This window comes from Heptranchias perlo, chromosome 20 (genome assembly GCF_035084215.1).
Source record: "Heptranchias perlo isolate sHepPer1 chromosome 20, sHepPer1.hap1, whole genome shotgun sequence".
In the NCBI taxonomy this organism is placed as follows: Eukaryota; Metazoa; Chordata; class Chondrichthyes; order Hexanchiformes; family Hexanchidae; genus Heptranchias; species Heptranchias perlo.
Window position 1 is genome coordinate 23,837,682 of NC_090344.1, and position 13,450 is coordinate 23,851,131.

The following is a 13,450-nucleotide window of genomic DNA, read 5'->3' on the forward strand; positions in this document are numbered from 1 at the left end:
GAGCATGAGAGATACTCGAGCGTGGCCGGCGCTTTTAATTGGGTGCCCAATGTACTCTTGCAAAATTCAAATACACAAGAAAGAATCTTGCCCAATCTGCAACTAAAATTCTGCTACTTTCAGAACAACCCATTTATAAGCGACTTTATTTACATGAATCTCTCTATCTCTCCTTGTCTCTTGTCTCTATGTTGTCCCCTGATGGACTTCTCAGGATTCCTGGAACGGTAAAGGCTGATCTAACCTGCAACACCAGCAGGGAAAGGTAAAGGAAAAAAAGAATGAGACGGTCTGAAAAGTAAAGGTGCAACCCAGCTGATAAATTCGTAGCTAATGTCTCCACATTTTTGTCTCTTCGCCCTCACAGTGAAAGAAAACAGCAATCTGAGTAAAATATACTTATGGCAGCTTGTATACTGTGACGATGCCGAGACAGATGCCAATGTAGCTTCAGATTAACTAATTCTGAAAAGTATTATTTGAAAAAACAAGTCGTACATTGTAAACGAATTTAGTAAAGAGAGGCTAATATTGGTGACTGGAAATAGGTCGTGTACAACTTGATATTGCTGTATTTTGGAATAGAAAACGAGATTGGGTGGACAGAAGCGGTTGGAAAGGATAGCCGATCGGCTGAAGACTATGGTGAAATTTTAGACCGGCTGCAGGGCTTTCTAGCAAGCGGCTCGTTGGTCTAGGGGTATGATTCTCGCTTTGGGCGTTTTTCTAATGGAATATGCGAGAGGTCCCGGGTTCAAATCCCGGATGAGCCCTGTTATCTCACTGCTTTTTAGTGAAAAGTCACCAATTGGATTCTGACATCTTTGCAGTTGTTCGAATTGAATTATATTTGAGCTCCAGAGGACAAAGTGCAGAAGTTTCCAAGGCGCAACACACACGGAGTAAATAAAATGTCTCAAGATGATGTGGAGATTGAAGCTGAATGTGAATTTACCTCAATTTAGGCGGTCTCATTGATATTAGATGACGGGATCGAGAACCACATATCCAAGTTTGCCGATGACACAAAGATAGACAGAATTATAAGCAGTGTGGATGGAAGAATGAGATTACAGAGAGATATTACGAGATTAAGTGAATGGGCAAAACTGCGGCAAATGGATTTCAACGTAAGCAAGTTTGAGGCCGTCCACTTTGGACCTCAAAAAGATAGATCAGAAAACATATTAATGGATGTTACTCCAAAAAATTGACCTCATGACATTTTGTGTGGATTCGCTTGTTTCTCAAGTCTGCCAAACTTTTAAAAGTTACCAAAATATTGCAATAGGAACCTTACGGCCCGTACGGGGATCGAACCCGCGACCTTGGCGTTATTAGCACCACGCTCTAACCAACTGAGCTAACCGGCCATGTATACATCTTAGCTTTATGGGCTAACCCGCGTGTTGGGTGGTCAGTGTTTATTTTTACACCAGCTGACAGGGTTTTACAACGAATATTGAATAAACCACATCCCTTAAACATTGTTACTTGTTTCTGTATATACTGTCGAGGATGTAGATCAAAATTAACAAACAAAGAGCACTTTAATGTAACAAATTAAATTCCGATCAATATTATGTTACTAACAATCAACAGCCCATCCATAAAACACTGCCCCGCAATAAAACCTGTGGGCAGGACCCTGAGCTGTCTGTCTGTCTGTCTGCTTTGGGCGTTTTTCTAATGGAATATGCGAGAGGTCCCGAGTTCAAATCCCGGACGAGCCCTGTTGTCTCACTGCTTTTTAGTGAAAAGTCACCAATTGGATTCTGACATCTTTGCAGTTGTTCGAATTGAATTATATTTGAGCTCCAGAGGACAAAGTGCAGAAGTTTCCAAGGCGCAACACACACGGAGTAAATAAAATGTCTCAAGATGATGTGGAGATTGAAGCTGAATGTGAATTTACCCCAATTTAGGCGGTCTCATTGATATTAGTTGACGGGATCGAGAACCACATATCCAAGTTTGCCGATGACACAAAGATAGACAGAATTATAAGCAGTGTGGATGGAAGAATGAGATTACAGAGAGATATTACTAGATTTAGTGAATGGGCAAAACTGCGGCAAATGGATTTCAACGTTAGCAACGTGATTCGATCACGCTGCGTTTTGACGTTGAGTCAGATGTCTGTCTGTCTATCTGTCTGTCTGTTTAACCGTCTGATTGGGTCTCGGCCTTATTCTCAGGCCAGGCTTTTTGTTTGCTGGCTGCAGGCCTCGCTCCCCGACTGACTGAACAACTACCGGGCCGTGTGTCAGAATCAATGACTGTGACTGACTGTCTGCCCATTTATGGCCACATTTCTGAGTTCCTGCCTTCGCTCTGTGTCGCAGGCCTGTCTCTGTCCCTTCGGATCACAACACACCCACAAGCTTCACGACTGAACGCAGGTTTGGTCAGTCTGTCCTCGCAGGTCCTTCGGAAGCTAATGATTTTGAACTGAATTATTTTTCCTGAGTGACTTGTGAAGTTTGGTTCAGTGATATGTTTGCGAAAGAGAACGGAGGAAATAGTTAGTGTGCAACTCGACATTTCTCTACATCGGAATAGAAAACGTGATTGGATGGATAGAAGAGGTCTGAAAGGATGGCCGATCGGCTGTGGGTGGCACCGAATTCTGCAGTGGCTGCAGTGGTTCATTACCGGTAATGAAAATGAGGTAATATACTACCACAAGCTGCCGGTGAAAACCATTCAATTTCCCAAACTTGACCCACCGAATCAAATAAAGCTCCTGGGAAAGCTACAAGACAACGCCGGTCTATCGGGCATCGTTTGAAGCAACTGGCAGTTTAAAGTGGCATCTACAGCCATGCAAGTACTGCCACGTACCGCTGCGATCGCCGAGTGGTTGAAGCGTTAAATTCAAGATCAAATGGAGTTTTCCTTCGCAGGTTTGATTTCTGCTCGCTGAATTATTGTTTAAAGATCCGTTCAATGCTCAAATAAATGAACTGGATCTAACTCACTTCATTTATCTCTCTCAGAGCATGAGAGATACTCGAGCGTGGCCGGCGCTTTTAATTGGGTGCCCAATGTACTCTTGCAAAATTCAAATACACAAGAAAGAATCTTGCCCAATCTGCAACTAAAATTCTGCTGCTTTGCAGAACTAAGCGACTTTATTTACATGAATCTCTCTATCTCTTGTTGTCTCTTGTCTCTCTGTTGTCCCCTGATGGACTTCTCAGGCTTCCTGGAACGGGAAAGGCTGATCGAACCTGCAACACCAGCAGGGAAAGGGAAAGGAAAAAAAGACTGAGACGGTCGGAAAAGTAAAGTTGCAACCCAGCTGATAAATTCGTAGCTAATGTCTCCACATTTTTGTCTCTTCGCCCTCACAGTGAAAGAAAACAGCAATGTGAGTAAAATATACTTATGGTAGCTTGTATACTCTGACGATGCCGAGACAGATGCCAATGTAGCTTCAGATTAACTAATTCTGAAAAGTATTATTTGAAAAAACAAGTCGTACATTGTAAACGAATTTAGTAAAGAGAGGCTAATATTGGTGACTGGAAATAGGTCGTGTACAACTTGATATTGCTGTATTTTGGAATAGAAAACGAGATTGGGCGGAGAGAAGCGGTTGGAAAGGATAGCCGATCGGCTGAAGACTATGGTGAAATTTTAGACCGGCTGCAGGCTTTCTAGCAAGCGGCTCGTTGGTATAGGGGTATGATTCTCGCATTGGGCGTTTTTCTAATGGAATATGCGAGAGGTCCCGGGTTCAAATCCCGGACGAGCCCTGTTATCTCACTGCTTTTTAGTGAAAAGTCACCAATTGGATTCTGACATCTTTGCAGTTGTTTGAATTGAATTATATTTGAGCTCCAGAGGACAAAGTGCAGAAGTTTCCAAGGCGCAACACACACGGAGTAAATAAAATGTCTCAAGATGATGTGGAGATTGAAGCTGAATGTGAATTTACCCCAATTTAGGCGGTCTCATTGATATTAGATGACGGGATCGAGAACCACATATCCAAGTTTGGCGATTACACAAAGATAGACAGAATTATCAGCAGTGTGGATGGAAGAATGAGATTACAGAGAGATATCACTAGATTAAGTGAATGGGCAAAACTGCGGCAAATGGATTTCAACGTTAGCAAGTTTGAGGCCGTCCACTTTGGACCTCAAAAAGATAGATCAGAAAACATATTAATGGATGTTACTCCAAAAAATTGACCTCATGACATTTTGTGTGGATTCGCTTGTTTCTCAAGTCTGCCAAACTTTTAAAAGTTATCCCAATATTGCAATAGGATCGAACCCGCGACCGTGGCGTTATTAGCACCATGCTTTAACCAACTGAGCTAACCGTCCATGTATACCTCTTAGCTTTATGGGCTTACCCGCGTGTTGGTTAGTTTGTGTTTATTTTTACACCAGCTGACAGGGTTTTACAACGAATTTTGAATAAACCACATCCCTGAAACATAGTTACTTGTTTCTCTATATACTGTCGAGGATGTAGATCAAAATTAACAAACAAAGAGCACTTTAATGTAACAAATTAAATTCCGATCAATATTATTTTACTAACAATGAACAGCCCATCCATAAAACACTGCCCCGATATAAAATCTGTGGGCAGGACCCTGAGCTGCTGTGAAAATGATATCACCGCAACGTGATTCGATCACGCTGCGTTTTGACGTTGAGTCAGATGTCTGTCTGTCTCGCCCTCTGATTGGGTCTCTGCCTTATTCTCAGGCCAGGCTTTTTGTTTGCTGGCTGCAGGCCTCGCTCGCCGACTGACTGAACAACTACCGCGCCGTGTTGTCAGAATCAATGACTGTGACTGACTGTCTGCCCATTTATGGCCACATTTCTTAGTTCCTGCCTTCGCTCTGTGTCGCAGGCCTGTCTCTGTCCCTTCGGATCACAACACTACCACAAGCTTCACGACTGAACGCAGGTTTGGTCAGTCTGTGGTCGCAGGTCCGTCGGAAGCTAATGATTTTGAACTGAATTATTTTTCCTGAGTGACTTGTGAAGTTTGGTTCAGTGATATGTTTGCGAAAGAGAACGGAGGAAATAGTTAGTGTGCAACTCGACATTTCTCTACATCGGAATAGAAAACGTGATTGTATGGATAGAAGAGGTCTCAAAGGATGGCCGATCGGCTGTGAGTGGCACCGAATTCTGCAGTGGCTGCAGTGGTTCATTACCGGTAATGAAAATGAGGTAATATACTACCACAAGCTGCCGGTGAAAATCATTCAATTTCCCAAACTTGACCCACCGAATCAAATGAAGCTGCTGGGAAAGCTACAAGACAACGCCGGTCTATCGGGCATCGTTTGAAGCAACTGGCAGTTTAAAGTGGCATCGACAGGCATGCAAGTACTGCCATGTGCCGCTGCGATCGCCGAGTGGTTGAAGCGTTAAATTCAAGATCAAATGGAGTTTTCCTTCGCAGGTTTGATTTCTGCTCGCTGAATTATTGTTTAAAGATCCGTTCAATGCTGAAATGAATGAACTGGATCGAATTCACTTCATTTATCTCTCTCAGAGCATGAGAGATACTCGAGCGTGGCCGGCGCTTTTAATTGGGTACCCAATGTACTCTTGCAAAATTCAAATAATCAAGAAAGAATCGTGCCCAATCTGCAACTAAAATTCTGCTACTTTGCAGAACCACCCATTTATAAGCGACTTTATTTACATGAATCTCTCTATCTCTCCTTGTCTCTTGTCTCCATTTTGTCCCCTGATGGACTTCTCACGCTTCCTGGAACGGTGGAGGCTGATCGAACCTGCAACACCAGCAGGGAAAGGTAAAGGAAAAAAAGACTGACACGGTCGGAAAAGTAAAGGTGCAACCCAGCTGATAAATTCGTAGCTAATGTCTCCACATTTTTGTCTCTTCGCCCTCACAGCGATAGAAAACAGCAATTTGAGTAAAGTATACCTCTGGTAGCTTGTATCCTCTGACGATGCCGAGACAGATGCCAATGTAGCTTCAGATTAACTAATTCTGAAAAGTATTATTTGAAAAAACATTCGTACATTGTAAACGAATTTAGTAAAGAGAGGCTAATATTGGTGACTGGAAATAGGTAGTGTACAACTTGATATTGCTGCAAATAGGAATAGAAAACGAGATTGGGTGGAGAGAAGCGGTTGGAAAGGATAGCCAATCGGCTGAAGACTATGCTGAAATTTTGGACGGGCTGCAGACCTTTCGAACAAGCGGCTTGTTGGTCTCGGGGTATGGTTCTCGCTTTGGGCGTTTTTCTAATGGAATATGCGAGAGGTCCCGGGTTCAAATCCCGGACGAGCCCTGTTATCTCACTGCTTTTTAGTGAAAAGTCACCAATTGGATTCTGACATCTTTGCAGTTGTTCGAATTGAATTCTATTTGAGCTCCAGAGGACAAAGTGCAGAAGTTTCCAAGGCGCAACACACACGGAGGAAATAAAATGTCTCAAGATGATGTGGAGATTGAAGCTGAATGTGAATTTACCCCAATTTAGGCGGTCTCATTGATATTAGATGAGGGGATCGAGAACCACATATCCAAGTTTGCCGATGACAAAAAGATAGACAGAATTATAAGCAGTGTGGATGGAAGAATGAGATTACAGAGAGATATTACTAGATTAAGTGAATGGGCAAAACTGCGGCAAATGGATTTCAACGTAAGCAAGTTTGAGGCCGTCCACTTTGGACCTCAAAAAGATAGATCAGAAAACATATTAATGGATGTTACTCCAAAAAATTGACCTCATGACATTTCGTGTGCATTCGCTTGTTCGTAAAGTCTGCCAAACTTTTAAAAGTTGCCAAAATATTGCAAATGGAACCTTACGGGGATCGAACCCGCGTCCTTGGCGTTATTAGCATCACGCTCTAAACAACTCAGCTCACCGGTTATGTATGCATCTTAGCTTCATGGGCTTACCCACGTGTTGGGTAGTTTGTGTTTATTTTTACACCAGCTGACAGGGTTTTGCAACGAATATTGAATAAACCACATCCCTTAAACATTGTTACTTTTTTCTGTATATACTGTCGAGGATGTAGATCAAAATTAACAAACAAAGAGCACTTTAATGTAACAAATTAAAATCCGATCAATATTATTTTACTAACAATGAACAGCCCATCCATAAAACACTGCCCCGCTATAAAACCTGTGGGCAGGACCCTGAGCTACTGTGAAAATGATATCACCGCAACGTGATTCGATCACGCTGCGTTTTGACGTTGAGTCAGATGTCTGTCTGTCTATCTGTCTGTCTGTTCATCCGTCTGATTGGGTCTCTGCCTTATTCTCAGGCCAGGCTTTTTGTTTGCTGGCTGCAGGCCTCGCTCCCCGACTGACTGAACAACTACCGGGCAGAATCAATGACTGTGACTGACTGTCTGCCCATTTATGGCCCTGAATGGCCACATTTCTGATTTCCTGCCTTCGCCCTTTGTCACAGGCCTGTCTCTCTCCCTTCGGGTGACAACACACCCACAAGCTTCACGACTGAACGCAGGTTTGGTCAGTCTGTCCTCGCAGGTCCTTCGGAAGCTAATGATGTTGAACTGAATTATTTTTCCTGGGTGACATGTGAAGTTTTGTTCAGTGAAATGTTTGCGAAAGAGAACGGAGGAAATAGTTAGTGTGCAACTCGACATTTCTCTCCATTGGAATGGAAAACGTGATTGGATGGATCGAAGAGATCTGAAAGGATGGCCGATCGGCTGCGGCTGGTACTTAATTCTGCAGTGGCTGCAGTGGTTTATTACCGGTGGTTTGTTACCGGTGGTTTGTTGGTTTAGGGGTATGATTCTCGCTTTGGAATATTTGACGATTGATTCTGAGCGAGGTCCAGTTTCTCAATGTTGTTTAAAGCTCAAATAAATATGAACCAGATTTAACCAACCGCATTTCTCTCCTTCAAACAGATATTTCAGCAGACGAGTGTCCAAAAGTCTCTTACAAGACATTTGAACGAATCTCTCCCGAGCTCCATGTTAAATTCTTGCTCGTTCGCAGAACTTGATATTTGTTTCTATACTTTAATCAGTCTCTTGACTCTCTGTGTTTTCACCTCATGGACTTCTCAGGCTTTATTAAACGGCCAAGGATGATTGAAGCTGCAGAGAAGTGTAAAGATAGGAAGACTGAGACGGTAGGAAAAGCAAAGTTGCAACCCAGCTGATGAATTCATAACTAATGTCCACTAATGTCTCTTCGGCCTCACAGTGAAAAAATCAGCAATTTGAGTACAGTATACTTTTGGTAGAGTGTATAATCGGCAGATGTTGAGACAGACACCAATCGAACTGTTGTCGTGGCGATGAAAGCGCCCAATGCTAAACACTAGATCACAAGGTAACGCTGAACATTCTTTGCTGCGAACAAGCTGACCAACGCGGCCTTTCCCACTTGTCGTTTTCTGGCCAGGCAAGCTGCTCGCACAAAACAGCATTTTCTATTCGAACTACGATCGGGGCAAAAGGTGATGTTCAGGCAATGACAGCACCAAGTGCAAGTAACCATATGCACGAAATAGAAAGTGAGGTAATATACCACCACAAGCTGCCGGTGAAAATCATTCAATTTCCTAAAATTGACGCACCGAATCAAATGTAGCTCCTGGGAAAGCTGCAAGACAACGCAGGTCTATCGGGCATCGTTTGAAGCAACTGGCAGTTTAAAGTGGCATCTCCTGCTGCTTCTGTGGGGAGTGAGAGAGAGAGAGAGACACTGTCGGTATCTGCGTGCAGTTTGATTTTGTACAGAACTGCAGAGAGAAACAGCAAATATACCGGGGCTGTGAGATATTGTGTCCTCGGCCCAACCATCTTGAGCTGCTTCATCAATGATCTTCCCTCCATCATAAGTTCAGAAATGGGGATGTTCGCTGATGACTGCACAGTGTTCAGTTCCATTCGCAACCCCTCAGATAATGAAGCAGTCCGAGCCTGCATGCAGCAAGACCTGGACAACATCCAGGCTTGGGCTGATAAGTGGCAAGTAACATTCGCGCCAGATAAGTGCCAGGCAATGACCATCTCCAACAAGAGAGAGTCTAAATACCTCCCCTTGACATTCAACGGCATTACCATCGCCGAATCCCCCACCATCAACATCCTGGGGGTCACCATTGACCAGAAACTTAACTGGTCCAGCCATATAAATACTGTGGCTACGAGATCAGGTCAGAGGCTGGGTATTCTGCGGCGAGTGACTCACCTCCTGACTCCCAAAGCCTTTCCACCATCTCCAAGGCACAAGTCAGGAGTGTGATGGAATACTCTCCACTTGCCTGGATGAGTGCAGCTCCAACAACACTCAAGAAGCTCGACACCATCCAAGATAAAGCAGCCCGCTTGATTGGCACCCCATCCACCACCCTAAACATTCACTCCCTTCACCACCGGCGCACTGTGGCTGCAGTGTGCACCATCCACAGGATGCCCTGCAGCAACTCGCCAAGGCTTCTTCGACAGCACCTCCCAAAACCGCGACCTCTACCACCTAGAAGGACAAGGGCAGCAGGCGCATGGGAACAACACCACCTGCACGTTCCCCTCCAAGTCACACACGATCCCGACTTGGAAATATATCGCCGTTCCTTCATTGTCGCTGGGTCAAAATCCTGGAACTCCCTTCCGAACAGCACTGTGGGAGAACCGTCACCACACGGACTGCAGTGGTTCAAGAAGGCGGCTCAGCACCACCTTCTCGATGGCAATTAGGGATGTGCAATAAATGCCGGCCTTGCCAGCGACGCCAACATCCCGTGAACGAATTAAAAAAAAAATCATATTTAACTACAAGCATATCCGGAGTCAAATGCTGAAAGGAATGGAGAGAACAGAGGCCTGAGAATAAACACAGAGCTGAATGAGCCACGAAAGAGTGAAAGAGAAATAAATGTCGTCAGTTCCACAGTGTTTGGTGCGGACTGTTGAGAACTCCCCGGTGGGCTGGTGGTTCGAATTCGGTGCTTTCACCGCCACGTGGTTCGATTCCCAGTCAGGGAATGAACGTTATACAAGAATTAAGAACCGATTGAATTAACTGCATGAAGCGAATTAATCGCAGTTCGTCGTTGCATCATTGTTTGAATCAACAGATAACTTTTTATTTCAGACTGAAGGAGATACTGACATGGTCATCAAGAGACAGTCAAAACTTTAATAAGACTTTTGCGCTTTGCATGTGATGAAATTTTATCATTTTACACATTGTAAGTAATAAACTAATACAAAAGTTTCAGAAGCCTTTAAACCGAGGAGGAGTCGAACTTATAACGTTTTACATTTTCAAGAAGATACGTTATTTATTGCACCACTGGCTCAGATTGCAGAAAGTAAGCAGCAGCTCACACTCTCACAGCGCTGCGATATGAACAGGTCCCGAGTCAGCCTCGGTCATGAGCACGGGACACCACGAGTCTGAGAGCATCAAAAGGCGCTCACTAAACAATTACCAAAGAGAAGTACGTTGTTTTTTCCTGCCTGCGATAGCTTTGCTGGTCGAACAGAAAACTTCAAAGGAGTAGATCTTTACGATCGTTTGCTCAATTCCATCTCAAAGGAGCAATCAAGCAGCAATTAGCTCAAGGCTCCTCTCGTAAGTTTACAGCTTAAAATTTTGGCGCTGTGGCACAGGACGCCTCTTATCCTTTCTCAAACCTTCAGGCTTTCTGTGTCTGCTCGAACACGGCTGTTTCGCTGGAGCATTTGCCTCTCCTCACCAGCAGGGAGTGCCTTCGAGCTGCAACACTTCAAACCGCACTCACTTTCAGGCAAAAAATCTTCTCCCAGTCAGTCAGACAGACTCTCCCTGCTTCCGAAAGCTCGGGGCGGCTGTTTCTTTCCGGTAACCTGTTCTGTCTTCCACAGGCTCGGGCTCTTCTCAGCATCATTCATGATTACTGTGGTTTCCCGTTCTGCTGTTGTTCACTTGCTAATGCTCGACACAGCTGATTGAAGCAAAGTAATTAATGTATTCAGGGAGCGGGCCAACCCAAGGCAAGATTTCTCTGCTGGTCGTGGAGGTGCTTGGAGGCGAGTGCGAAGCAGCTGCTGTGAAGGACAATCCGTTCTGATATTTCCTGCTGGTTTACTTAAAAAGAAATCTGCCGTGGACGGATATCGGGTTGATTTTCTGGAAGGATCAAATCAACAGCTCAGAAAAATCAACCAAAGCCAAAGGAACAAAAAAATCTCGGTAATTGTAAAGGATTAAATGCCGGAATTCAGAATCCAACCCACGCCTCCAGGAGAGGTGGAGACCGAAAAGCAACGCCTTCGACCCGCGAGGCTATCCAAACTCCGAAACTGTGATTTACTGACCCTGATTTGCCCAATGAGGCGCCAAGAAAGTTTCACGTCGTCCGATTTTCGGTGGATGCTGTTGGAAGGCAAAAGGATCCCCCATTGGTCAGAAATCAAACCTGTCAGGTGGTGAGCGAGAATTCGACCCCTGAACCACCAATACTGACATGATCAGTAAATGCATATGTCCTTTTGGAATCTTACCTGAAAGAATATGCAGTCGGACAGAACTCCTGTGACGACCCAACTCAGTCTGATCTGCAGCAGTGCAAGTACTGCCATGTGCCGCTGCGATCACCGAGTGGTTGAAGCGTTAAATTCAAGATCAAATGGAGTTTTCCTTCGCAGGTTTGATTTCTGCCCGCTGAATTATTGTTTAAAGATTCGTTCAATGCAGAAATGAATGAACTGGATCGAACTCACTTCATGTATCTCTCTCAGAGCATGAGAGATACTCGAGCGTGGCCGGCGCTTTTAATTGGGTGCCCAATGTACTCTTGCAAAATTCAAATACACAAGAAAGAATCTTGCCCAATCTGCAACTAAAATTCTGCTACTTTGCAGAACCACCCATTTATAAGCGACTTTATTTACATGAATCTCTCTATCTCTCCTTGTCTCTTGTCTCTATGTGTTGTCCCCTGATGGACTTCTCAGGCTTCCTGGAACGGTAAAGGCTGATCTAACCTGCAACACCAGCAGGGAAAGGTAAAGAAAAAAAAGACCGAGACGGTAGGAAAAGTAATGGTGCAACCCAACTGATAAATTCGGAGCTAATGTCTCCACATTTATGTCTCTTCGCCCTCACAGTGAAAGAAAACCGCGTTTTAAGTGAAGTGCACTGATGGTAACTTATATTCTATGACGATGCCGAGACAGATGGCAATGTTGCTTCAGATTAAATAATTCTGAAAAGTCTTATTTGATAAAACAAGTCGTTCATTGGAAACGAATTTGGTAAAGAGAGACTAATATTGGTGACTGGAAATAGTTAGTGTACAACTTGATATTGCTGCACATCGGAATAGAAAACGAGATTGGATGGACAGAAGAGGGCTGAAAGGATGGCCAATCGGCTGAAGACGGTGGTGAAATGTTAGACTGGCTGCACGGTTAGCCGTCAAGTGGCTCGTTGGTCTAGGGGTATGATTCTCGCTTCGGGTGTTTCAACTCCAAGAATATGCGAGAGGTCCCGGGTTCAAATCCCGGACGAGCCCTTTTATATCACTGTGTGAGAAGTCACCAATTGGATTTTGACATCTTTGCAGTTGTTCGAATTGAATTATATTTGAGCTCCAGAGGACAAAGTGCAGAAGTTTCCAAGGCGCAACACACACGGAGTAAATAAAATGTCTGAAAACGATGTGGAGATTGAAGCTGAATGTGAATTTACCCCAGTTTGACCGGTCTGATTGATAGTAGATGACGGGATCGAGAATCACATGTCCAAGTTTGCCGATGACAGAATTGTCAGCAGTGTTGGTGGAAGAATGAGATTACAGAGAGATATTACTAGATTAAGTGAATGTGCAAAACTGTGGCAAATGGATTTCAATGTAGGCAAGTGTGAGGCCGTGCACTTTGGACCTAAAAATGTTACATCAGAATACTTTATAAATGGTGAATTGCTCGAAACTCTTGAGGTCCAAAGGGACTTAGGGGTCTATGTACATACATCATTAAACTGTCATGGACAGGTACAGGAAATAATCAAAAAGTCAAATAGAATGTTGGCCTTTATATCTGGAGGGTTAGAATACAAGGGGTTAGAAGTCATGCTTCAGCTATACAAATTTTCTGGTTGGACCAAACCTGGAGTACTGTGATCAGTTCTGAGCACCGCACCTTAGGAGCGATATATTGGCCTTGGAGGGAGTGAAGCATAGATTTACCAGAATGGTATCTGGATTCCAAGCTCTAAATTATGAGTAGAGATTACACAAACTAAGGTTGTTGTGGGGAAAATGCTGGAGTCTATAATTAAGGATAGGGTGACTGAACACTTCGAGAATTTTCAGTTAATCAGAGAGAGCTAGCATGGATTTGTGAAAGGTAGGTCGTGCCTGACAAACCTGATTGAATTTTTTTAAGAGGTGACTAAAGTAGTGGACAAGGGACTGTCAATGGATGTTATTTATATGGAC

At 44.0% G+C, this 13,450-nt stretch overlaps 3 non-coding genes across 3 annotated transcripts; 2 read left to right on the top strand and 1 right to left on the bottom strand.

Moving 5' to 3' along the window:
• The first annotated feature begins 683 nt into the window (after nt 1-683).
• trnap-ugg (transfer RNA proline (anticodon UGG)) lies at nt 684-773 on the top strand. The gene is given in 2 exon segments: nt 684-719; nt 738-773. It is a non-coding gene; the product is annotated as a tRNA-Pro (tRNA).
• Nucleotides 774-1,299: 526 nt separating this feature from the next.
• trnai-aau (transfer RNA isoleucine (anticodon AAU)) lies at nt 1,300-1,373 on the bottom strand. Its single transcript has one exon. It is a non-coding gene; the product is annotated as a tRNA-Ile (tRNA).
• Nucleotides 1,374-12,432: 11,059 nt separating this feature from the next.
• On the top strand, nt 12,433-12,523 carry trnap-cgg (transfer RNA proline (anticodon CGG)). The gene is given in 2 exon segments: nt 12,433-12,468; nt 12,488-12,523. It is a non-coding gene; the product is annotated as a tRNA-Pro (tRNA).
• The last annotated feature ends 927 nt before the right edge of the window (nt 12,524-13,450 follow it).